Raw genomic sequence first — 23,223 nt, forward strand, 5'->3', positions numbered from 1 at the left:
TCCTTGTGCTGCTCTTTCCTGTTGGCCTTGCTTTCCTCCTGATGTGAACCTGAAGGCCACACGCAGATCCCAAATCAGAACTCCAAATCTATATACATTTTTCCACAAATGGTTTTTGCCTCTACAAGTAGATGTGATTTCCCAGCCGTAATCAGGAGAAGAGGTGTAGAGGAAGAAAGAGGATTCCCAGAGTCCCAGCTCTAGGTGGGTTCCAGGCTCTTGAGATTCTATGTGGAGAGGGGCCTGGTCAGTGAGAGAACAGGACCTGTAATGTCAACTGCAGATTTCCTTGAAGAAGAAGTCTTCTCACACCTTGTAAAGCCAATGCAGAAATACCACTCCAATGGTGTCCTAATTCTTTGAGCACATTAATCTCTATTCATCTAACTTTATGTACATTCCTTGGCTTCTGAGAAAGTGCTCTTTCTGTTACTATTATTCATGTAGCAACTTTTGTTTCAGTCTCTCCCTTTTGTTGATTTACTGTGTCTTAATCTCCTTGACATCCCACCTTCATTTTATTTTTCAGTCATTTTACTCTTAAAAATAGTATACATCATCAATGTTCTATATCATGTATCTAATTGTTGCTATATTCCTCCATTTCACATCTTTTCTCTGTGTTAAAGTCAATACTTGACACATACTTACATTAGCCTTGTGAGCATTTGCAAAATTTTCCTTCCCCTAAGTCACTGTAGCTATTTCTTTTCTCTTTTTCTCAGACATGGAAGGTGACCTTAACAAACATGAAATGATACCAATACAACATGCGTTCAGGAAGGAGCCATTTATCTGCAGGTCAATGGTATGTTTCTTGGGGATGAACTCAGTCGTCACATAAGAGACCTGGTAATGGGATAAAATAGGAGTTCATGACAATCTGCTGATGGATAAAACGCCTGAGCATAAATTCTGTCCCAGTAGAATATTTGGAATACTTTAAATTTTGGAATAACATTTCCCTGAAGACAAACTGGAACTTCAGTTTCAATAAAAGGGGAATTGCCTCCACATAGCTCATGTATATAACGTGTGAAAAATAAAGAAGACTTAAAATTTAATCAGAAAGTTATGCAGGCGAGAGGCTACAAAATAGAAAATCAGTGTGAATTCACCAAGTAACACTGCATGTGAATAGAACGAACATGGGCCGTTTACTTTAAAAGAAGACTACCAGTGAGAGAGCAGACTAGAGCTAGTACGTAGAGAAATGAGTACATGGACGTGCGTGAACATCTGTAACAGCCTCTCCTTTCCTTGCACATAGCAGAGTCTTCACTCTGGAGGAGAGTCCATGGAATGTAATGCATGTGAGGAGATTTCACACGCAACAACGTGAATTTCACAGGTATTAACTCAAACAGGGGAGAATCCCTATAAATGCTATGAATGTGGGAAAGAATTCAACTAGAGCCTTCACCTTTATATACACCAAAAATTCACACAGGAGAAAAATCCTAAACTTGTCACTAATCTGGAAGAGCGTTTGGCCAATATTCCTTTTTTAAGTATCAATAACATAAGGTGAATTATACTGCAGAGAAACCATATAGATCCTATCAATGTGGGAAAGCTTTAGTCAATGCTCTAAACTTAGATGGCATGAGAGAACTCACCGTGGAGGGACCCCTACAAATGTTATGACAGTGAGAAATAGCTCAGCTGGAGTTTTGCCTTTACACACATGAAAAATCACACTGGAGAGAAACCCTAAAAACGAAGTGAATGTGGAAGACCTTCATCAGAGGCCAACTTTCATTCACATATATGAGCTCAAATAGCAGAGAAGTTCTATGTCTGGAATAAATATGGAAGAGCTTTCAGTTGAAACTTGGTTACTTCAAAATCGTGGACTCATTCACACTGGAGAGGAAACCTTGTGAGTGTCATCATGTGGGAAAACATAAGACAAAGCCATGACCTTAGACATCATGTGAGAAGTCACATTGGGAAGAAGCTCTAAATATAATAAATGTGGAAGACCTCTTAGATGCTGCTCTCACATTTATATGTATCAGAGAACTCAAGAAGAGACACTCTATATCTGCAATCAATGAGGTAGAGCCTTCAGCTAGAATTTCTCTTTCTTAAACCACCGGGACACTCAAGTGAAGAGAAACTCTACACCTGTACTCATGGTGGAAGAGCCTCCAGTTGGAGCTCCAGTCTCAGAACACACAGAGGACTCAGAGTCAACATTAATTCAACTAATCCTGTTACTTCAATTTTTAATGTATTATTTCTCTCATAAATTAAAAGAAAATTATAAATTAATTTACTCTTTTACAAGCCTGCTACTCCTGGAGAACTGTGTGTACCTGGACAGAAAAATTCCAAGAACTCAGAGTCAGGCAGTGGTTTATCCCCTATATTAGAATTTTGGAGCCAAAGGATTTTTCTCACAAGAAGGGCAGATACCTATCTCGGTACTGAGAAACTGGCAGGTCATTGCAGACATGGAGCAATCCATTTCCAGATTGTTTTAGAACAGCAGGCTTGAATGTACTAATTCATGGAAACATAAAGCACCGTTCCCAGGATCTAGAGAGAGAGCTTATTCCGTGGGGGAGCCTCAGACAACCACTTCCAACCAGGATTGTGCCCAGACTCAGGGCTCCTCCCGACCACCAGCGGATGGCCCAGGCCGCACCCCGTTTCCCACACGTTTGTTAGGGGCTCTGACCACGGAGACCCAGGTGGGATGGTCGCGGTTCCTGGAGAGCCCTCCCCGCTCGCCCGCGACATTCCATGTCGTCCCCCGCGGTGAGGGGACCTGCTGCGTGTGCTGTCAACACACAAGCGCTGCACCGAGGCAAAAAGGAGACAGGACGCCGGTTGCTGCCAGTGTAGACGCAGCCAGAATGCAGGGGAATCCCATCTACGGAGATCTGTGACTGTTTCCTGTGGAACATGCAGAAAAGAAAGTGGCCCCCGGGGAGCAGCCCCAGTGCCACGACAGCACCTGTACGGACCCAGGCTCCCAAAGCAGCGAGGACGCACCGCTGGATGGCCTGTGGGTTGGGGCGTCATCGTCCCGTGGGCAGGAGGAAGGGAAGGCTCGCGGTCGCCCTCCCAGCGCCTCCTTGTTTCGCCATCCGGCCCGGGCTCCACTCCAGCGAGAGACGTAAAAAATTGGTGAATAAGTTCGGGATACAGTGCGGAGGCCAGGGAAGGCCAAGCGCCGTCCGAGTACATCCCTGTCGTTCCCCACCTCCCGATGACTTGGAAAAACTGAGAAAGTACGACCACTTATATACTGTTGAATTCTTTTTGCTAGTATTTCACTGAGAATTTTTGCATCTATATCAGTAATACTTGACAGTTTTATTTTTTCTTGTAGTGTTCTTATCTAGCTTTGGTATCAGGATAATGCTGGACTCATCAAATGAGTTTGGGAATGTACCTCAAAGTTTTTTAGAAAAGTTTGACATGGATCTGTTTTAATTCGATTTAAATGTTTGGTTGAATTTCCCAATGAAACCATCTGGACCTAGCCATTTTTTTTGGAAATTTTTTATTACTGATACAATCTTTTCACTCATCGTTGGTCTGTTAGGCTTGTCTATTTCCTCATGATTCAGTTTTGGTAGTTTTTATGTTGCTAGGAATTCTTTTCCTCTAGGGTATCAAACTTGATGGTATATATGTGTTGATGGTCACCTCTCATGAGCTGTGGTATTTTTGTTGCATCAGTTGTAATGTCTCCTTTTTCATTTCTGATTTTATTTGAGTATTCTCTTTTATTCTTCATTAGTATAGCTAAAAGGTTAATTTTGTTTTCATTTCAAAAACCACCTCTTGCATTGATGTTTTCTATTGTTTGCATGGTCTCTGTTTTATTTCTATTCTCATATTTCTTATTTCGTTGCTCTGCTACTTGTGAGCTTAGTGGTTTGTTCCTTTGTTTGCTAGTCCCCTGAGAAGTAAGGTTGTTTATTTGTGATCTTTCTTTTTTCATATTGTAGGCATTTGTTGCAATAAACTCTCTTATTACTGTTTTTCTTGCAGCCCATAAGTTTTAGCAAGTTGTGTTTCCATTTGCTTTCAATTTTTTTTTTTAAATTTAAAAGGCATTATTGTAAAGGTGTTGTAATTTTCCCCCCAGTTTTATTGAGATATAATTGAACACAGTACTATTTAAGTTGAAAATGCACATTATAATGATTTCACTTCCATATATTGTGAAATTGTTATTACAGTAAGATTAGTTAACATACATCATCTTATATAGATGCAAGAAAAGAAAAAAAAGGAAAATATATTCTCCTGTGATGAGAGCTCTTAAGATCTACTTGCTGAACATCTTTCAAATATACCATATGGCAGTGTTAACTCTATTCATCATGTTGTATATAACGTTCTCAATACTTACTTACCCTATAACTGCTAGTTGGTACTTTGGGACTTCATCAAATTCTGCCTCTTCCCACTTCCCTCCTCTGGTAACTAAAAATCTGATCTTTTTCTATGAGTGTTTTGTTGTTTTATTTTTTTTTTCCCCACATGTAAGCTTGGTCTGACTTCTTTCACTTAGTATAACGCCCTCAAGGTCCATCCATATTTTCACCAATGACGGGATTTCCTTCTTTCTTATGGCTGAATATTACTCCTTTTTCTAAATATATCACAAAGTTTATATCCACTCATCTGTTGATAGACACACGTTTTTTCCATGTCTTGGCTATTGTAAACACTGCTGCTATGAACATGGAGGTGCAGATATCTCTTCAACATAGTGTTTGTAATTCTTTTAATATATTCCCATAGTTTAAAATGCTGGACCATATGGTAGCCCTATTAAATTTTGAGGATCTTCTCTAGTGTTTTCCATAGAGGCTGAACCAATTTATAAGACAACCAAAAGCATACAAATCATCCATTTTCTCCACATCTTTGCTAGCATTTGCTAGCAGATCTCTTGTCTCTTTGATGAATTCCATTCTAACAGTCCTGAGGTGATATCTCATTGTGGTTTTGATTTAATTTCCCTGATGTGTAGTGACGTTGAATACATTTTCATGTATTTGTTGTACATTCACATATCTTCTTTGGAAAAATGTCTGTTGGGGTCTTTGGCACAGGTTTTAATTGGCTTATTTTGTGCTACTGAGTTCTATAATGTATTTTGGATATCAACCCCTTATTTGGTGTAAGGTTTGAAAATATTATTTTTGATCACATAGGCTCTTTTCATCTTGTTGATTATATATTTTGCTGTGTAGCAGACTTTTAGTTTGATATAGTTCCACTTGCTAATTTTTTAAATTGTTGCTTGTGCTTAAGGTATCATCAAAAATAATATTTAAGACCTGTGTTAAAAAATTTTTTATTGTTTTCTTCTAGGAGTTTTATGGCCTCCCGTCTTTACCTTATCTTATTTCTATTTAATTGTCATGAGTGGTGTTAGACAGGAGTCTAGCTTTATTCTTTTGCATGTAACTATGCAGTTTTCCATGCACTGTTTAATGAACAGATTGTCTCTCCACCGAGTGTTCCTGACTGTCTTATCAAATATTAGTTCACCTTATATGTATAGATTTATATCTGGATTCTCAGTTCTATTCCATTGTTGTGTATGCCTTTTTACATGACAATACCATACTATTTACATTACTATAGTTTATAATACAGTTTGATAACATGGAATGTGATACCTCCAGGTTTGTTGTTTTTTCTCATGATCGCATTGCATATACAAGTTCTTTTGTGATTCCTCATACATTTCTCTGTTGTTTTATTCTACTTTAAAAAATGCCATTGGATTTTGATAGGAATTGCATTAAATCCATAGATGGCTTTAGGTGGTGTGGACATTTTAAAAATATTAATTCTTCCAATCATGAACAAGGGATAACTTTACATTTATTTCTGTCTTTTGCAATTTTTTCATCAATGTATTGTAGCTTGTATTGTAGATATCTTTCAACTCCTTAGATAAATTTATTCCTTATTATTTTATTAGTTTGGATGCTCTTATAAATAGAATGGTTTTCTTTTTTCCGATCATTGTTAGTATATAGAAATATGACTGATTTTTGCATTTTAAATTTTTATTCTGCAACTTTACTGATTATGTTGATTAGTTTTAATAGATTTTTGGTGAAGTTTTTCAGTTTCTATATATAAAATCATGTTATCTTAAAATAGACACATTTTTACCTCTTAATCTCCAATTTTGATGCCTTTTATTTCTCTTCCTTGACTGATTGCCCTGGCTAGGACTTTCATTACTATGCTGAATGAGTGGTGAGAGTAGACTCCCTTGTCTTGTTTCTGATATTAGACAAAAATTTCACACTTTCATTTTTGAGTGTGCTTTGAACTGCGACTTTGTCATATTTGGCCTTTTTTTAAAAAAAATATTTACTTTTGGCTGCATTGTGTCCTTGCTTCTGCATGCGGGTTTTCTCTAGTTGCAGTAAGTGGCAGCTACTCTTTATTGTGGTGCGTGGGCTTCTCATTGCAGTGGCTTCCCTTGTTGCTGAGCATGGGCTCTAGGCATGTGGGCTTCAGTAGTTGTGGCACACAGGCTCAGTAGTTGTGGCTCACGGGCTCTAGAGCGCATGCTTAGTAGTTGTGGCGCATGGGCTTAGTTGCTCCTTAGCATGTGAGATCTTCCCGGACCAGGGCTTGAACCCATGTCCCCTGCATTGGCTGGCAGATTCTTAACCACTGTGCCACCAGGGAAGTCCTGATATTTAGCCTTTATTATGTTGAGTTACATTCATTTTATACCTCACTTAACAAATGCTTTTTCTGTGCCTATTGATATTATATTTTTCCTTTGTTCTATTAATATGATGCATCCCATTTATTTGATTTGCTAGTATTTATTCAGAATTTTTAAATCTATATTCATCAGTGTTATTGGCCTGTAATTGGCAGTGTTCATTTCAGATTATTTTATCAAAGAAATCCTGGCCTCGTAAATTGAGCTTGGGAGTTTTCTCTCCTTATCCATTTTTCTCTTTCTTTTTTGAAGACTTTTAGGATTGGCATTAATGCATTAAATATTTGGTAAAATTTACCAGTGAAGCCATTTGATCTTGAGTTTTTCTTCATTTGAAGAGTTTTCATTACTGATTTAATTTCCATACTACTAATTGCTTCATTTAGATTTTCTCTTTCTTCCTAATTCACTTTTGATGGGTTGTATCTTTCTAAGAATTTTTTCCATTTATCTAGGTTGCCCAGTTTGTTAGCATATAGTAGTTCAAAGTAACATGTTATCCTTCTTATCTCTGTAGTGGTGTTGTAATGTCTTCTCTTTTATTTATAATTTTGTTGATTTGGGTCTTCTCTCCTTTTCCTTGGTTAGTCTAGCTAAAGGTTCGAAATTTTATCTTTTAATGAACCAACTCTTAGTATCACTCTTCTTTTCTATTGTTTTCCTCTTCTCTATCACACTGATTTCTTCTGTAATCTTTATAATTTTCTTGCTTCTGCTAATTTTGGGCTCAGTTTTGTCTTTTTCCACGTCCTTGAACTGAAGAATTAGGTTTTTTATTTGAGATATTTCTCAATTCGGAAGGTAAGAATTTGTTGCAATAAACCTCCCTCTTAACACTCCTTTGCTGCATCCCATAGCTTTTAGTGTACTGTGTTTCCATCTCAGTTTTTCTCCATATACTGTGTTATTTCTTCTTAAATTTATTCTTTGATAAATTAGTTGGTTAGGAGAGTGTTGATCAATTTTTTTGTATTAGTTAGAGTTCCAGTTTTCCTCCTGTTATTGATTTCTAGTTTAATAATATTTTCAGATAATATACTTGGTGTAAATTAAGTCTTCCTGAATTTATTAAGATTTGATATGTGGTCTGTCATATGGTCTTTGTTAGAAATTATTTTTTCTGCACTTGAGAAGACTGTGTATTCAGCGTATGTTGGAGAGAATGTTCTGTATATGACTCTTATGATCATTTGGCTTTTAGTGTTGTTCACATCAACTGATTCTTTTTTTTTAACTGAAATACAGTTGAGTTACAATGTTGTATTAATTTTTGTCGTATAGCAATGTGTCTCAGTTATACACTTATATACGTCTGTTTTATATTCTTTTCCATTATGGTTTATCTCAGGATATTGAATATCCTGTTCCCTGTGCTATGCAGTAGGACATTGTTTTTTATCCATTCTATATGTAAGAGTTTGCAGCTACTAATCCCAAACTCTCAGTCCATCCTTCCCCAACTCCCTCCCCCTTGGTAACCACAAGTCTGTTCTCTATGTCTGTGAGTTTGTTTTGTTTCATAGATAGGTTCATTTGTGTCATATTTTAGATTTCACATATAAGTAATACCATATAGCATTTGTGTTTATCTTTATGGCTTACTTCACTTAGTATGTTAATCTCTACTTGCATCCATGTTGCTGCAAAAGGCATTATTTCATTCTTTTTATGGCTGAGTAATATTCCATTGTATATATGTACCACATCTTCTGTATCCATTCATCTGTTAATGGATATTTAAGTTGCTTGCATGTCTTAGCTATTAGAAACAGTGCTTCTATGAACATTGAGGTGCATGTATCTTTTCGAATTATGGTTTTCTCCAGATATATGCCCAAGAGTGGGATTGCAGGACCATAAGGCAACTTTATTTATAGGAACCTCCATACTGTTCTCCATAGTGGCTGTGTCAATTTATATTCCCACCAACAGTGTAGGAGGGTTCCCTTTTCTCCACACCCCCTCCTGTGTTTCTTATTTGCAGACATTTGATGATGGCCATTCTGCCTGGTGTGAGGTGGTACCTCATTGTAGTTTTAATTTGCATTTCTCTAATAATTAGTGATGATGGGCAACCTTTCATGTGCCTATTGGCCATCTGTATGTCTTCTTGGGAGAAATGTCTCTTTAAGTCTTCTGCCCATTTTTTGATTTGTTTTTTCGTTTCTTTGTTATTGAGTTGTATGAGCTTTTTGTATATTTTGGAAATTAAGCCCTTGTTGGTCACATCATTTGGAAATATTTTCTCCTAGTCTGTATGTTGTCTTTTCATTTTGTTTATGGTTTCTTTTGCTGTAAGAAAACTTATAAGTTTGAGTGGGTCCCATTTGTTTATTTTTGCTTTTATTTCTATTGCCTTGGGAGACTGACCTAAGAAAACACTGGTACAATTTATGACAGAGAATGTTTGGCTATGTTCCCTTTTAGGAGTTTTATGGTGTTATGTGTTATATTTAAGCCTTTAAGCCATTGTGAGTTTATTCTTGTGTATGGTGGGAGAGTGTTCTAATTTAATTGATTTGCATGAACCAACTTTTCCAACACCTCTTGCTGAAGAGACAATCTTTTCCCCCATTGTCTATTCTTCATCAGAGATGAATTGACCATGGTTCTGTGGGTTTATTTCTGGGCTGTCTATTCTGTTCCATTGATCCATATGTCTGTTTTTGTTCCAATACCAGGCTGTTTTGATTAGCATTGTAGCATTGTCTGAAGACTGGGAGGGTTATGCCTCCTGCTTTGTTCTTTTTCCTTAGGATTGCTTTGGCAATTCTGGGTCTTTATGGTTCCATATACATTTTAGGGTTATTTGTTTTAGTTTTGTGAAAAAATGTCATGTGTAATTTGATAGTGATCACATTAAACCTGTAGACTGCTTTGGGTAGTATGGACTTTGTCATTTTAAACAGCTGCAGCCTGTTCTCACTGTCAGTGGAACCAGCTCCCCTCTGGAAGCAGGTGTCCATGCAAGGCTCTTAGAAATAAGACAGACAACACTACCCACGTGGACTCTTCATACACACCTCTGACCAATGCACCTTTGCTTTCTAGAAGTAACCTCCTTAATCAAGTGGGTGGCATCTGGGGATGAGGCAGCAATCATCCTCCAGGAAGAGTCGGTGCCCCTCCTACCACTGAGGAATGAGTGGTCCTGTGCCTCATTCCCACCAAGGGTTCCAGTTTCAGGAGTTTGGGGAGCTTTTGTTTTGCTGCTTTAGTGGATGAGAAATGACACATAACCCATTGTCTCCTTTTCACTTCTCTTCTGATGAGTGAGGCTGAATTTTTGTCACTTTCAGTTATTTCCAGAATGCAGCCACTTTTCCCAGTTCTGGGGGAGACCACTGAACATGCCTTCCTGGGTGTTCCCAGCCACAGACTGTGATCCACATGCAGCGATGAAATTCTTTCTGCAAGTACTAAGTAGCTAGTGACTGGGTTCTGTCCAACAGAATGTAGAAAATCAGGGGAGGTCAGTGTTAAGATTCATTGACAGAACCTCTGTCACTTCTATTTCACTTGCTGCATCCTGTGTTCTCTCTCTGTTTCTGTCTGTCTCTCTCTCCTATCCCTGGACCTGGGGAAGCCTGCATGGGTGTTACTAGGTGCCATATGGAGAGTCCCACATAGGAGAGAACACAGGGAAGTCCCAGGCCTCCAGGCAGAGGCACTAGGCTCTCAGCTCAGACTGCATCCTGCCAGTACCCATCTCAGTGAGTCTTCGAGAAAATCCTCCCTTGTGGAGTGACAGCTGAGACCTCAGCCCCAGCTTCATAGAGACCTTGAGTCGAGGGCACCCAGCTAAGTGCTGTGGGAGCTCAGGAGTAGCTAGGTGTATGTATTTTGTATGTTGGGAAACCCTCCATATGATCTGCAGTAAATCAGACAATCTGTAGCATAGAGCAGGTCTACTCAATGTTATGTAAAAACAACCACAAAGATAATGCATATTAATAAAGGTAAGAAAATGCACTAAAAACAATAATAGTGACAATTATGATGATATTACCAGTACTACTGTTAAAGAGAAAAATAAACATAGAAAGATTGCAGATTTGCGTACAGACTCCTCTAAGTAAATTTCAGGGTACCTATATCAGATGTCCTCTGGGGTATTGTAGAGTCAGAATGCTAGGTTTGCACAAAGAAATTTGTTCTGAGAGGAGAAAACAAGCAGGTGATCCTGGGTCAGCAGGGAGGATGATATGTTGGCACAAACAGTGCAGGGGCTCCCTGGGGGAGTTAGAAAAAGAAATGATTACTTGAGCAGGCAAGTCACCATCTCTATGTCTGCCAGTGCTGCACCAGCTTTTCCTGGACCCCTGAGTGAATTTGGAACATGTCCCTAGGTTCAGGCATGCCAGTGATACTCTCCTTACTCCTCACTTATCACAATGTCAGTTCCTGGGCTGACTTTTCTAATTCGGAGGACTGGACTCCAGGAGGGACACCCTCTCCAGCCTTCCCAGGAGACGTGAGAGTGGTTCCTGGCACAGAGTTGAGGTGGAAAATCCTGTGCTGAGTCTGGCAGGACAAGGGTATCTTCCAGGGCTCTTGCACTGGTCCCTCTTTTTGGTCACTTAAGAGGACTTAAACATTGTACTAGAGGCTCAGGAAAGTCAAGAATGTCCTCCCTGGGGTTCACAGTAACAACTGTCCCTTCCTCCACTGGGTAAGTCTGAGTATCTCAGGAGGCTCTCTGACCCACAAGTACCCATAAGTACAGCAGGAACCAGGAAGCACCATGTGTATGTAAGTCTGTTGAAAACCCTCCACAATACTCTTCAGTAAATTGGATACATTCATGAGCAGAGAAACTTAATAAGAAATGCAATAACAACAATAGTGATAAATAATAATATCGATAGTGATTACTATCATAAAGAAATTAATTGTACTACTACCAATCATAATACTAATAAACTTAAGGACTGAGGGATTACAGACTTCCCTTATTGAATGACAAGTTTCTTGGAGTATTTTGAAATCAGAGTCCGAGTTTAGCACATGCTTTGGAGCCACAGTTGTAGGTTTGCATAGTGAAGGTATAAATAGAGCAAAACTAAACAGCAGCAGGTAAAAGAAATCCATGGGAGGACTTGGGCTGACTTAAGTCTCATATTCCAAGCCCAGAGGAGAGCACTATGTAGAAGAGAAAAGTTGATCCTGGGCTTTCCTGACACATGGATCCAGCAAATCTCATGAGTTCTGATGACTGGTGTCTGCGGCTCTAACCCGGGAAAGAAAAGCAGGACTCCAGATACACCTTCAATACGTGAAAAAAACACGTAAAATGTACATGGAGCTTCAACTCTATCTCTACCCTCACTGCCTGACAATTGACAAAGTGGCAGATCAGGGCTATTGATTGCCTTTTGATGCATCTACAGACTTACTTGGAATTGGGAAGAGAAGATTACTTATGAATTTGCATGTAAAATTTTTATAATAACCTATCCGAAAGTTGAATTACTACTTCCTTGGGAAATTGATAGGTTATTTTACACAACACCTCATATGTTTCCTTTAGTAATATTTGTTCACAGTATATATATTTCTGAATATGTATGAAAGGCACATGCCGTATCAGCCCAGAGGAGCCATTGACGGGGCTTTAGAGATCAGTGACCTTTGAGCTCGTGTTTGTAGAACTCACTCATAAAGAGTAGGACCTGCTGGACACATTGCAGACAAAGATGTACACAGATGTGATGCTGGAGGACGCCCGTTGTCTCATCTTCTGAGTGCGTCTCTCAATATTTATTTACTTCCTTATGCATGTCTTATTGAGATAGGCTCTGCAGCTTCCACATATGCTGCTGCACTCTTGTCCCTGACTCATGCTTCTGTAGCACTTAGAGCAACCTGGAACGAATGTGTTCCTTTACTAATCACAGCACATGTGCCCCTTCATGGAGATACAGTCTCCATTACCACAATCGCACGTACTCCTTACTAGTCTGCCACCAACACACATAATAATGCTGGACACAGATAAGGGCTATTTTATCTAACAGACAAGTGACTTTATGTTGCTAAGTAATTCTTCTGCTCGGGGAACTACCATGAGGTTTGAACACAGCAAAAAACACATAACAGCTTGTATCCCCCTTTCTACATGAACTCCAAGTAATAATCTCATGGGTCTTATGTTTATTGGATTCTGTTAGAAAGCAGTGTTAACCATATTATGAAAACGTTGCTTCCTTCTTGGCTGAGACGTCTAGGCAGCGTGCAGACTGTTTTTCCTCTTGGGCAAGAACAGCAGCAGCCAGAGACTTTTACTGTCTTTGAGTGAAGTGTCGGGTGACAACCTTCAGTGTTTCCCTTCTTCAGCGTGCTCGAACCTGCACTGCCATTGATGCCCTCACACTTGAGCCTTAGCATGTTGTCCTGCACTTGCATTGCATGCACTGTTCTCAACACAGAACTTTAAATCCATTTAGCATTTCCCACATGTATCAGGGCATCAGCTCTGCAAACCAGATGTAATTTCCCAGTTGGAGCAAGAAGAGTAGGTGTGGAGGGAAGAGGAGGGTTTCCCCAGGCTGGGATCCAAGTCAGCTCCAGACACATGTGCTCTGTGTGGGGAGGGAGCAGGACACTTGGAATGTCAACTGGAGGTGGCTCGACTAAAGGATATTTTTAGAAATGTATGTGAAGCCACTGAGTCAAATTATCCAGATTCTGTCATTATGCATCACACATCAATTTCTCTTCACGTTTCCCCCTGTACTTTTCACCTCAGAGAAGCAAAATTCCTGTCCTCGTAGAAGTTAAAATTTCATGTTTTTGTCTCTGCCATGGTCCCTTTAATAATTTTTCCTCTCATATTCCCTGTAGCGTCTGAATATATTTTATTTTTCTTTTACCTAAACACTGAACATCTTATTAACATTTTTCTAAACCATGTTTCTATTCACTGGTGTATTTCTGAAATTCATGTTTTTTCCCCATGTAATGTACTTTTCAACAATTTAATCCCCCTAATGTCACATGTGTCGTTTCTTATTTATTTAATTTAATTATTATTTTTGCCTTATTTCAAGCAAAAATTGTGACCATTAAAAGCAAGAAATGATATTCAGGCAAGTTATTTCCCTGTGGACCAATGTAGCTGTAAGAAAATAGTAAATTTATTCAGATGTGAACTCTGGTCATCCACATGTGAAACCTGGGAATGAGGTAAGTGAGGAATTCAGCAGATTCATAGAACTCAGTTATGGTGCAGTGTAAACACTAGCCCAACATAAAGTGTTCACTTTATAGACTAAATTAGACTAAATTTTGATGATATCTAGTAGAAATGTTACAAAGAGGGGATGTCCATGCAGAAGATTTACATACTATGTGTATGTAACTGACATGGAGATCATTTTAACTGGAGAATATCATTCAATAGACTTACATACACATGATTTTTCACAGCATAGAAAACAATTTTACTGTAATGAATGAAGGAGAGCCCTGAGGGATTTTTAATTCCTTAGTCAACATTGAATCCTCACACTGGATCTATCAATGCTAAAATCAAACTGAAAAGCCAGAGTTCATATCAAAATTCTCAGACATGAAAAACTCTTATCAAGAATGTTTTACCACACATTTCAGCTATGAATTCATAATTTTGGCTAATAACCTCTTATTTTATAAATAAGTAGAATAAAATTATTGATTTGTTAAGTTGTCTTGAAATGATAAATACAAAAGTTTGTAACAATAAGTACTTTTGTAAATAGGTTAGCATTAAGAAATATATATAAACAAAGTTATATGTGACAATTATTATGATCCACTTAATTGTGATTGTCAGTAAGATTATCTGTTGTTTCTCATCAGAAATTTTGCAGGCCAGAAGAAAGTGAAATGATACGCTTAAAGCATGGCGGGAACTACCTACCAACAATTCTATATCTTACAATATTATTCTTCAAACATGAGGAAAATTAGAGACAGTCTCAGGCAAAACCTGAAGGAGTTCAGTACCATAATACCTATCCTTCAAGAAATGCTAAAGGGAGTACTTCAAGTTCAAATGGAAGGACACCAGAAACTTGAGGCCATATGAAAAAATATATTTCTCTTATAAAGGTAAATAAATGGACAAACAGAAGAAAAAATCTTTAATTTTGACTTGTAACTACAATTTTTATTTCTAGGATATTTTTTAAAACCAAAATATTAAAATATAAATGTATTGCTATTGCATGATTTTTTTCCCCTAAAATTCATATGTTAAAAATAAAACCTCCAAATGTGGTGGTATTAGGATGTAGGGCCTTTGGGGGGTGCTCAGGTTATGAGGGCAGAGCCTCCAGGAATAGGATTTGTGTGCTTTTATTTATTTTAAAATATGTATTTATTTACTTATTTGGCTGCATTCGCTCTTAGTTGCAGCACGTGGGATCTTTGTTGTGACGCACAGGCTTCATATCTAGCTGTGGCATGGGGGCTCGGTAGTTGCAGCACACAGGCTCTGTAGTTGTGGCAGACAGGCTCTAGAGCCAGCATACACGCTCAATAGTTGCGGCATATGGGCTTAGTTGCCCTTTGGCATGTGGGATATTAGTTCTCTGAACAGGGATCGAACCCATGTCCCCTGCATTGGAAGGCATATTCTTAACCACTGGTCTACCAGGGAAGTCTCTTGTGTGCTTTTAAAAGAGACCTCAGAGAGCTCTCTAGCCCCTTCCTCCAGGTGATGATATAATGAAAAGTCTATGACTCAGAAAAGACCTTTACCTAACCACCTTGATCTCACACTTCAGCCTCCAGAACCATAAGAAATAAACTTCTGTTTATAAGCTACCCAAGCTGTGGCATTTTGTTATAGCATCCCCAAATAACTAATTCGTACATCTACATTAACAGAAAACAATGTATACATATGTGCCTTGTGACATTAATAATATGTAATTAATGTGTAATGTAATAGGAGATGTAATAGAGATTTTGCATGTGATTAAAATTATGTTGATATCAGTTTAAGCTAGTTTGATAGGATTTTATATGTAATCTCCATGGTGTCCACAAATTTAATATCTATAGAATATACACAGAAGGAAATTAAATGTAAGTCAAGTCAGGGGACTTTCCTGGTGGTCCAGTGGTGAAGACTCAACGCTCCCAATGCAGGGGGCCTGGGCTCAGTCCCTGGTCAGGGAACTAGATCCCACTTGCCACACCTAAGAGTTCGTACGCTGCAAAGAAGATCAAAGTTCCCCCATGCCACAACTAAGACCTGGCACAGCCAAAGAAATTAATTTAAAAATGAGTCAGTACAAAGAGTAAGAACAAAGGACGTCAGTATGTGAGAAAATGTGGGACAGAAAAGCTATATGACATTACAGAAAACAAATTGGCAATTAAATGTCATTTCATATCAGTAATTATATATATATATATATATATATATATATATATATATATAGCTTAAACTCATCAGTTAAAAAACAAAGATGTCCCTAGCCTTTATCCGGCATCCGGGCCTGGAGGGGCTGCTCTGAAGACGGGCGAGCAGCATGGAGGCCCGCGGCGAATCCCAGCCTGACACGAGTTGTTCGTCGTTTTCCTGGGACGGCTCCGGGGTCTCGGTGTCCAGGGAGGTGCTGACGGCGGGCAGTGTCGGCCACGGAGGTATAAGGGACAAGTTGGTCATCAACTCCAAGCCTAATTCCAGAAAGAATTCCACTCTTCAAAAAGTTCGGAAAAAGAGGAGTCCCCTATTGGACCAAGTACAGAGCTTTCTCCCACAGATGGCTCAGGCAAACGAAAAGCTAAGGAAAGAAATGGCAGCTGCACCACCTGGTCATTTCAATATTGAAAATATTGACACTCTCGGAAAAGTTATGCAAATGGTTATGGCCTTGTTTGAGATGAATCAGTCTGATTCAAAAGAGGAGGACAGTTCAGAAGAGAATTCACAAGGCAGTTCAGAGGACAGTTCAGAATTTGAGGATGAAGATGATAGCACCTCTTCTGAAGGTGAAGTCACCATCGATACCATTAAGCTTCCTAATTCAGAAGATGGAAAAGGCAAAATAGAGGTTCTGGACCGTCCTGCCAGTGAAAAAAAAGAAAACAGGGACATAAACAATCTGAGAAACAGGTGATAGTTCCCGCTAATTCTGTGAAAAAGAATGTGGCTTGCTGGTTATTTTGCATTTCAGATACCTATGGTGCCTGTTTGCAAAAATGAATGTATTTTGCTTCTTGGAGAAACAAGCTAGCTTTTAAAGAGTTGGAAGAGATAGCATTTGGGGATCTTCTAAGAGCAGACTGTTTTTGATCTCATGCTAAAGAGATTTAGTTTAGAAAGCTTAACTTTATGTATGGTGATGAGTGAATTTGTTGACATCCTCTTTCATCAACATAGACTTCAGAAATCTCAAACTTATTTTAAAGTAAAAATACAAGTTACCCGTTTGTTTTTGTTTTAAATTGGCCTCTTGGGGCTTCCCTGGTGGTGCAGTGGTTGAGAGTCCGCCTGCCAATGCAGGGGACACGTGTTCATGCCCCGGTCCAGGAGGATCCCATATGCACGGAGCGGCTGGGCCCGTGAGCCATGGCCGCTAAGCCTGCACATCCGGAGCCTGTGATCCACAATGGGAGAGTCCACAGTAGTGAGAGGCCCGCGTACTGAAAAAAACAAAACAAAAAACAAACAAAAACTTATGTTGGGGTTTTTTTTAGGCTATTTTAAAGTCACATTTATTTGTTACCATCAAAATGGGTTCAGTGAGGGAGAATTTTTTTTTTAAACATCTTTATTGGAGTATAGTTTCTACATAATGTGTTGGTTTCTGCTCTGTAACAGAGTGAATCAGCTATATGTATACATGTGTGCCCATGTTCCCTCCCTCTTGCATCTCCCTTCCACCTTCCCTATCCCACCCTGAGGGAGAAATTTTTTACAAAGAAAAGAATTACTTATATTTAGATGCCCTCAGACATATCTACTTTAATTAAAAAAAAAATCCTTTCCAGTTTTAGCTGGAAAACTGGTGCTCTGTTGTTTAATCACTGTCAGTGACTCTGTAGCCTCTTAATGCATGTAAAATTTTCTGGCTGGAAAATTTTGTTTTTTTTGGTTTTCTTTTTCTCATAAAGGAATTTTTTGTTTGTTTCGGCTATTAACATTATTCTTTCCAGTTGCCCACAGTTTTGAAACCTATTCAATTGTAGAGAATAGGGACATCCCAGGAAAATAGGTCACAGTACATAAAATGGTAGTAATAGGTTTTCCCTTTCAAAAGGCAAAATTATCCTGCATTGGAGTTGCCTTTCTGCCACATTCTTGATCTTATTTAACTTGTTTGGGACCTCATCTGCCATGGGACTGGCTTTGCTCAGGATATAGACCTGAGAGTTTAAAGGACTGTCTCCAAGTGCATTGAGCTCATGAGACTTTGTTGCCTAATATTTTAGGGGTTTGTTTTAACTATTTTTTCCTACTCCTCTCATTAGCTTATGACATCTTGTAAATACTCTGAGGATAATTCTCCAAGTTCCTTCTGGTATTTTTCATTGGGAATTGGAAATCGGCTGTGCACTCAAAGTATGCAGAAGTGAACAGATCTGGAAACGAGACTTCTCAGCTGCAAAGGGTATACTTTGTAGCACCAAACACAGCTGTGATGGATTACTGGTGTGACTATTTAAGGATTGTCTTCTACCAGATAATATTCATGCCACATTATGGGAAGAGTTGTATTTGTCTGGTTCACTCCTTAGCTTGGTGCATGGTACACAGTAGGCACCGAATGATGTCGATAAATGTATTTACAGGTATATTGAGGATGTACAGGGCATTTTAAGCCATGCTATCCATGCGGATATGAAAGTGTAACTTCACTGGAAATACAAAGCCAAGTAGAAATAGTCTGATGGTCAGTGAAAGAGACTATTCAGTCTAGAATACATACTAGTGTGTAGAATTATATTTCTCTCCTGCCATGGCCTTCTCATATAATACAACTAGGTATTCTATACAGTTAAAGAAGTCAACTAAATTCAGTTCCTCTGGGCATTCTTATGACATAGGAGGAAAAGGAAAAACAAAAATTTAATATGTGATAGGGATGTCGTTTTAAGTTAAGTGTAAAATGGTTGAATTATTTAATACACAGAGTCAGGGGTGGCTGTTTTTAAACCAATTTGGATACTAAGATAAATTATGTAGGTCTTAAAGATTTAAATATAAAGAAATAAAATAAGTTTCATACTAAAATATAGGTGAGTATTTAATAACATTAAAAGAAACAAAGATGGACAAGATAGACATAAAAAGGGTCCAACTATATGTTGTCTACAAGAGACTCACTCAGAAGTAAGGACATTCATATGCTGAAAGTGAAAATATTGGAAGAGATATTGCATGAGAACACTAAGCAAAGAGAAGAGGAGTGGCTCTTCTGCTTCTGCAGCTGAGGCTGTGGCCCCTACTCTTCAGGGAGTAAACAGAGGCAGGGGCAGGGGCTGGGGCACCCCTCCCACCCTCTGTACCCTGAGCCAGGGAAGTCAGAAGGACTTGGTCCCCCTCCCGAGTTCCATTCTTCCTCCAATGAGAATGGTACTAATCAATAAGGACCAGGCTATAGAGTTGATTCACTTTGTTATAAAGCAGAAATTAACACACCAGTGTAAAGCAATTATACTCTATAAAGATGTTAAGAATAAAGAAAAATAAAGACCTGGGGAAAAGAGATGGTCCCCATGGAGAATGCCTATGTCCTAAGTTTATCTGCTGTCGGGTTGGCTTGAGAAAGGGCAGGAGTTACATGATGTGCTCTCTCCCTTCAAATCCATTAACTTTTTCTTTCTTGATGCACACACACACACACACAAAACCAGTATAAAGCCCGTATATATAGAATGCTAAAGGGTTGGTCTATGAGCTTGGAAAGAGGGAAATAGAACACTTGAGGCCAACTGCAGCAATGTGTTTGTGTCTGTGCATGTGCATTACTAGGTGGAGGGTCCACAGTATCCATCAGATACTTAAGGGAGAACATATCTCCCAAGTGTTCTGGATTTTGTAAATTATCATAGGACAAGAGTCTTCAAGAAAAATCAGGTAGCTCTCTCACACACCACTCATTAAAGTAACAAATATTTATTGAGAGTCTCCAGGATTCCAGCATGTGGAATTTTCTGGAGACTAAGACGTGAAATGTATAAATTGCCACCTTCACCAAGTTTATAGCTCAGTGGAGGCAATAAGAATTAATATCTCACAGTTTTTCTATTTAAGTATGACTCAGGGTTTAAGGTAATTTTTCTGCATTGTGTCCACAGTGTCCCAGGACTGACGCCCTCCTCAAGCTCAGCACCTAGAACAGAGATCTGATTGAGCTAAACTGGTGATGCACCTGCTTCCCAGCAAGGCTGTGGCCTCTAATGGCTGTCTCCTGCTCCTGTGTCCGTGGCCTGATCAGGATATGGGAGACACTTAGGCTGATTCCTCAGTGTGTTGTGTACTTCCACAGCCGAGAACTTGCTGAGCAAAACATAACTTCTTTACTTTTGTGAACACATGGCCTCCAAAAGGCAGAAATATTTAGTGATAATATACTGAGGACATAATTCCTTAGTCATTCCCTGACCTCCACTCTCTGTCACAGAGACATGCAAAACCACGGAATCAGGCTTATGGGTCATGACTTGGCTGTGTCAAGAAGTTCTAGGCCATGTGGGAAGACTCCTCTCTCCTCTGAGATTTCTGCTTCAACCAACGGGGAGCAGCTTCCCTTCAGGTCTGAACTGAAACCCTGTAAGTTCATATATTGAAGTCCAGACACTTGTACCTCAGAATGTGACTGTATTTGGGAATAGGGCCTTAGGAGAGATGATGAAGTTAAAATGGGTCACAAGGGTGAGCCCTAATCCAGAGCTGTGCCCCTATGAGAAGATTAGGACACAGCCATGCACACTCAGCTCATAGAGTTAAGTCCATCTGCGGATGCAGCAAGAATGCAGCCACCTGCGAGCAAGGCCTCAGAAGAAACTGAACCTGTAGACACCTTGATCTTGAACTCAAAGCCTCCAGAGCTGTGAGAAAATTAAGCCTCCCAGTCTGCACTATCTTGTTCTGGCAACCCTAGCAAAACCCTAATACAGCTTTATTTCTCCTCTATCCTCTTTCTTGCAAATAAAACATGAAAATAGCAGCAAAAAACACAGTGTATAAAGTATTTGAAAGAAAAACGCAGGGGAGCCACTGCAGGGGCTGAGGAACTACACAGCCATTGATTACCCTGGTTTTCTTTGTCTGCTACCAAAGTAAGGGAAAATAGTCAAAATCACCATGGAAGGCTTGAGTAGACATTTTAGAGAAGGCATAGCTCTCCCTGGTAAAACAAACTTGACATGTACTCAGTTGGTAGAAATAGTAAATGCATTTTAATCCTTGGAGGTTTAAAAAATTCAATTTCTTGGATTTCTAGAGAGGTTGTAATACATGTACATGGTTGAAGGTCCTGAAAATTGCATTACATTGTGCCCCGCACCGCCTTCCCTCTTTGCCCAGGAGCCCCTGCCCTCCACAGGTAGCCATGTATCTGGTTTCCCACAGCAAACTTCCAGAGTGTCTTTATGTGCATACAAGCAAATATGAATATACATTTCTCCTTGGCACCCTAATTAAAAAGACAAATAGTAGAACACTGGGCACGGTGTTGTTATAGCTTGCTTTTATTCATTTGACAGTATTTTGCAAATTATCCTCTATCAAGACATCGTTTCCTGCATGACAGTGCACTGAATGGATGACGTAGTATAATGCACTTTGCCAATCCACGTTGGGATGCACACTGATATTCAATAATCTGTTTATATTACAAACAATGCAGCAATGCATAATTCTGCTGCTAGCAAATGTGTAGGGTATGTTTCTAAAGGATTTATAACCTAGAGTTTTTTTTTTTTTGTTTTGTTTTTTGCAGTATGCAGGCCTCTCACCGTTGTGGCCTCTCCCATTGCAGAGCACAGGCTCCGGACGCGCAGGCTCAGCGGCCATGGCTCACGGGCCCAGCCGCTCCGCAGCATGTGGGATCTTCCCAGACCAGGGCACGAACCCGCATCCCCTGCATCGGCAGGCGGACTCTCAACCACTGCGCCACCAGGGAAGCCCCCTGGAGTGTTTTTAACAGCATTTGATAAGATACTCTGCTGCTGAATTCTTCTGTGGAGACTAGCAATGAGCCTTTCTCTTTCTGTAAACTGCAACTTATCATATCTATCCCCCCACATATCTTTAAGAATGCTTTCCAGCCTCTTGTACCATTCAGAACCCCTCCATAATCTTCTCAGCACCTCTCTTTATTCTCACACCCGTCACAGCCTTACCTGGCACATACCTGCTGTCTCCACCTTGACCTCTGCCCATTTAGCAGCATTTAGAAATACTGAAAACCCCTCTTTGATCATCTCCAATTAATCAGCTACTGTGTGACTCAACTTTACTCAGTTTTATCACTAATTACAAACAATGGTAATTACAATGCTGTTGAGTAACGACAATAGTAATTTTCAGTTCTGTAGATCTCAGAATTTCTCACTTCACCAGTGTCTACACTAATGGATCTCCAAACAAATTCTCGTCACTGAATTGTTTCTTGCCAGGACAACGCTGTATGGTCTAGTCTTCCTTGCAGCAGCGGACGCCAGGTAACAACCAAATGGAGGAAAAACCACCGGTATAGATCTGGATGGCACGGAAGAGAAGGTGCGCCTCCACTCCTCCAAACTCATCCCCTCTGGCCCACCATAGGTCCCATTTCTCTCTCCGGGTTGTCTCCTCATCCACACGTGCGTTCAGAGGCCATTCCAGTACGAGAGTCTCACGAGGAGCTTCTGACAACCGCGCCCACCCAGGACTGCGCATCGCCTCATGCCTCCACACGACCATCACCAGACGCCCCAGGCAGCTCCCCATTTCCCATTTGTTAGGCTTCTCCGACCACCAAGCCACAGGCGGAACCGTGGCTGCGCCTGGGGCGCCCTACCTCTCGCCCGCGACTTTCCTTGCTCTCACCTGTGGTGAGAGGACCTGGTCCACTCAAGCGCTTCGCCGACGTGGCCAACAGAAGTGGGACGCCGGTCACTCCCGCGTAGACGCAGCTCGGCCTGCAGGGGAATACCGTCTGCGCAGCCCCATGACCGCTTCTCGCGGATTTCGGAGAAAGTAGACGCAGGGGAGGAGCTCCACCACGGCGACAGGACCGGGACGCACCGTTTTCCCAAGGCGGCCAAGAAGCAGCACCGGGCGTCCTATTGGACGGGGCGTGGCGGTCCCGTGGGAAGGAGAACGTGGAGGACGTGAAGGCCGTGGTCCCACTTCCAGTGCCTCCTCGTTATGCCATTCGGGCCCTACCCACTGCGGAGAAAAACATATTTGGGAAGAAGGGCAAACGGGATCAAGAGAGAAGGCCGGCGGAAACTTGTCGGCGTCCACGTCCGTAGGAGACTTTGAACCACTCCCAGGCGACACT

The 23,223-nt window shown here is 40.2% G+C and overlaps 1 pseudogene; it reads left to right on the forward strand.

The window, feature by feature from the left end:
- Positions 1-16,254: 16,254 nt before the first annotated feature.
- LOC132595314 (NOP protein chaperone 1 pseudogene) lies at positions 16,255-16,845 on the forward strand (annotated as a pseudogene).
- The last annotated feature ends 6,378 nt before the right edge of the window (positions 16,846-23,223 follow it).

The sequence above is a fragment of the Globicephala melas genome, unplaced genomic scaffold (assembly GCF_963455315.2).
Source record: "Globicephala melas unplaced genomic scaffold, mGloMel1.2 SCAFFOLD_75, whole genome shotgun sequence".
In the NCBI taxonomy this organism is placed as follows: Eukaryota; Metazoa; Chordata; class Mammalia; order Artiodactyla; family Delphinidae; genus Globicephala; species Globicephala melas.